Raw genomic sequence first — 4,374 nt, 5'->3', positions numbered from 1 at the left:
CCGGCCCTCACATTTGAATGCTCGGAGGACCGCGTCCGCTGCAGTGTTTGGACACCGTCTATGGCCATCTTGGTGCTTAGTGACAATTGGCTTGTCACTGGACCGTGTGAAACTACTGGCCGATTTATAATCAGCCACTAAAGAACAGCTAATGCGAAAATTACTTTATCTCTTATACGTTAAATGAGATTTTTGTTGCTTTCAACTCATTTCATCGCGAATCGCGTTCTGCCAGCTCCATAAAAAGTACCTCTACAAATATTGTCTGGGTGTTGACTACATTAATACAAGCTTTGGCTTTAACACAATGTTTTTGTGTAAAACTTGCCCATTGTACCTAGTAGTAGTATTATAAACGGATTACTAANGCCCAACTCATTGTTTGATAAAAATAGTTTACACCATTTTATGTACAAAATTTGCAGTTTAAAATTGTATTCAAATATTTTTGCTGTATAAAGTATTTTAAGAAATATCTTGCTTCTTAAATTCTCCGTAATAATTTTGTGTATGTTAACCACATTGTCGATTTTTTTAGGAAACTCAAAACTAAAGTATAAGTAGGTATTCTGTACTATTGCCTAAGAGGTGTTTTAAGAAAAAAACGAGTCTATTGATTTTATTTTAATTAAATAGGTAGGTACGACGTAAAAATAATTTTATTTAAAGTACCTACGCATTGTGTGATACGGAATAGATTTAGAGCTGTGATACAACAAAATCGATTAATGCCGCGATTCATTAATCAATAGCAGTGAATCATTCGTTCGTTTCAGCCAAAAGAGATCCACTGCTGGTCAAAGGCCTCCCCCAAAGATTTCCACAATGGCCGGTCCTGTGCCGCTCGCATCCAGGTACCTCCCGCGACCTTCACCAAATCGTCGGTCCACACCACGTCTTCCGGCTCGTCGTCGCCACTCAAGAACGAGCTATGTGCCTAGCCCAAGCTGCCACTTGATTTTAGCGATGCTGCGGGCTATGTCAGTCACTTTGGTTCTCCTACGAAACTCCTAATTTCTGATTCGATCACGTAGGGAAACTCCGAGCATAGCTCGCTCCATGGCCCTTTGGGTGACCTTGAGCCTTCATGAGGCCCATAGTAAGCGACCACGTCTCAGATCCGTTTACCATCACTAGCAACACACACTGGTCAGTCTTAAATAAATAAAATAAAATAAAAAGTATTTAATTCATAATAATAAGTTCAGCGCACAGCACAGTTCTTAAGACACTGCGGTATTTCGGACGTGAGAATATCGCGAAGCTTCCCGGCGGACGCTGCCCAGCCGAGTTGAATTCGACGATTGAGTAAAAATCGCCCTGTATACATGGTGATTTTGTTATCAGTATACTTTTTTTATTATGCTCTATCTATAGAAATGTTTAACAGTACTACTTTATCTTGAATTTTTTTAATCGTGGTAGGTATAGGTTGTGTAGGGACACTTTTTCTAGTTATCTATTAATTTTCTGATGTGTGGTTACCCTAATACGAATATTTTGTTCACACATAAATGAGTCCGTTTAATTTCAAGAAAAGAAATATTTACACACCACACAGATACTTAAGTTTGTACTACGAAATGACTACGTTTTTATATTATTATGTGTAAATTAATACACCTTCCACCTTGTCTCTAAATATGATAACTATTTTCTGAAACGTGTGGCCCGAGGGCTCACTTTAGTAGAGCTTTTATTCTGTACTAGTAGAATATATAAACTAGAGATGAAACGGATATCCGGTAACTATCCGGTAGGCCGGATATCCGGCCTAAATTTACTATCCGGTCGGATACCGGATAGTAACTCACTATCCGGCCGGATACCGGATATTAAAAAACTACGAAAATTTCCTATTAATAAAATGAAATGCATTAATCTTTGAGGTAAATTTCAATTACATGGCTTATAATAATGACGGCTTTTATTTAAATTCCAAAATGTTAAAAAAAGCCATTTTAAAGCCTTTCAAAAAACTAAAATATTTTTCTGGGCTATTCACTCTAATGACGAATACATAAAAAGTAAATATCTGTTAATGTCGAAATATTGCCAAATAAAATAGGCGATCTTTTTTTCACTGATGATCTGATGACATGATGCAGTTCAGTCAGATTACGCAGCAAATAAACTAATTTAATTTTTGCTATTCAATCACACACTCACGATGGCAAGCGAAATCGCCCGAATTGATCTACCCCCTAGACAAGTGGCAAAATCTGACTTTATACAGTGTGAGTCACGATAAAGTGCACATATGAATTAAGGTGAAACTAGACCTATTTTTATCGACAAAAAAGAAGTCAAAATTTTTTTGAGATTTTTTTTTAAATTTATTTNGAGCCAAATATGTAAAAAACCGCGATCCGCCGATTGGTTTTTTGGCTTTTCCCAAAAAACTGAATTTTGGAGTTGTGCCCATTCATTATTAAGGGTGCGGTATGTATTTACAAAATAAAGTATAGTATATCCGTTGCCTAGTACCCATAGTACAAACATACCCATAGTACCCTCCAGGATGTTGGGCTACTGATTTGAAGATGATAGTACTATGATATGATACTAATCGCTATGATGCCTGCTTGCGCTGTATTTAAAGTAATTTTCGATCTTCATCATTTTATAGGTATTCAAACTAGGTGATAACGCTAAAAACCATTTAAAAAACCTATGAGAACGTTTTCGACTTCTACGCGGACGAAGTTTATAGCAAATTATATTGCTAGGAAAAATAGCAGTTTGAAATACTACAGGGTGGAAATGATAAGTGTTCTCACTCGAATATTTTTAAACTAAACAAGATATCGAAAAACTGATTACCGATTCTGAAAGTGCTTTACGATCTCTATCAAACGGTATCAATAATAGGTTACAGAATAAACTAGATATATCCGAAAATTCAATGTTTCCAGCTTCCATACATTTAGTACAACCATAGTTATGGTTTTTACTTATTGCTTGATAATATTATAGCAAGTAAAGCCTAAAACCAGTGTTTTCCATAAATAATTTTAAATGAGAATGCAATTTACAAGTTTATTTTAAGATTTTATTATTAAATAAAACTGGCATACTGTCACGGTTAGAGCTTTAGAGGCAGTGACATAATAGAATTTAGATTAGAAGTTAAGTTTAGAGAAATAAAAGATAGATTTAAGTTAACAAGTTAGTTTATTTAGAATAAAGAGTAGCAAGAGACCTTAAGGGTGTGGGTTGTCGAGCAAACTATCGTATCGCACGAGATTCGTCACCGGTGGTAGTATATTCAAACCACTGTCCTCGCTAGCATTGATGGTTATGTGGTTTGGTTCCTCGAGTTGGTAGGCCCGCAGAGTCGTCGACGCGCCAGACGGTTAGGGCCGTACGCACTGTGGTGTAGGGCCACTTAGAATGTGCGCACGGGCCGTCCGACACGGCAGGCAGCTCTGCCGGGTTGAAGACCCAGGTGGTAGTTTCGGCAGTGGTGACCATGCATGGTGTAGTAGCTAGGCGTAGAAGATGAAGGTGAAGATGAACCCTGCGGATCAAACGGCATATTTAAGCAGTTGCCAGCTTAACCGTTTGACTGCGACATCAAAATACTAGCGAAGCAGATGGAATGATTTAAGTAATAAATGGTGATGTAATGATGTGGCAGTCAAACAGAATTACAGTAGGTGCAGATAAAGTAATTGCAGTGAAGTAGGCAAAAATATTAAATTATGTAGGTAGATAATTATTTAGAATATCATCTATATAGGCAATTAATTTGCAAAACAATATAGGTAGGTAGTAATTTAGAATTATTAGAACAGTAGAATAAAATTAGAATAGTTCAATTTAGTAAATTAAATAGATTTTAGAAAGAGTGTCGTTACAGTACGATCAAGGTCATGTAAGGTCATGACGTGTCGATGTCATTTCATAAATATTTAGTTTACTTATTTAATAATGTAGTAAGTTGTAAAATAATAATATTAAGAAGATATAGAAATAGGAAATTTGTATGAAATGACACCGAGCACATGGATAGCACATTTCAAGAACAAAATGGCGGCTAGGCACTTACATTTAGCACAAGTATAAAAACTAGGCATTAAAAATACTTTTGCAACACTCACCCGGTAGCGGGGTTCACCAATACGCGATTACATATTTAGTTTTTATAAAGTTACGTACATCGCGGGTCCGGCGGTGACGGACAGCGATACGTCCGTGCTCACTAACGCTCTGGCTCGGACTAGGAGACGCGGCGGGAGCATCGCGGCCGTAGGCGCGTCGCTTGCGCATGCATAAAAAACAGTCCGCCCGCTCGACAGAGAACAAAAGAAATATTGAACAACTTGTTTCGCGCGGGTTTGCTTGTAGGTTTATTATTTTATTTATTTTATT

The 4,374-nt window shown here is 37.1% G+C and overlaps 1 long non-coding RNA gene across 1 annotated transcript; it reads right to left on the bottom strand.

Annotated features, from left to right (window-relative positions):
- Positions 1-3,323: 3,323 nt before the first annotated feature.
- Positions 3,324-4,374, bottom strand: LOC114355986 (uncharacterized). The gene is made up of 2 exons (XR_003656149.1): positions 4,104-4,374; positions 3,324-3,520 (listed from the first exon to the last, which is right to left on the bottom strand). It is a non-coding gene; the product is annotated as an uncharacterized LOC114355986 (long non-coding RNA).

Source organism: Ostrinia furnacalis, unplaced genomic scaffold, assembly GCF_004193835.3.
Source record: "Ostrinia furnacalis isolate ACB-3 unplaced genomic scaffold, ASM419383v2 OfSCF2600, whole genome shotgun sequence".
NCBI lineage: Eukaryota > Metazoa > Arthropoda > Insecta > Lepidoptera > Crambidae > Ostrinia > Ostrinia furnacalis.
The sequence above is the reverse complement of the archived record's forward strand: the minus strand, read 5'-3'. Positions and strand labels throughout refer to the sequence as shown.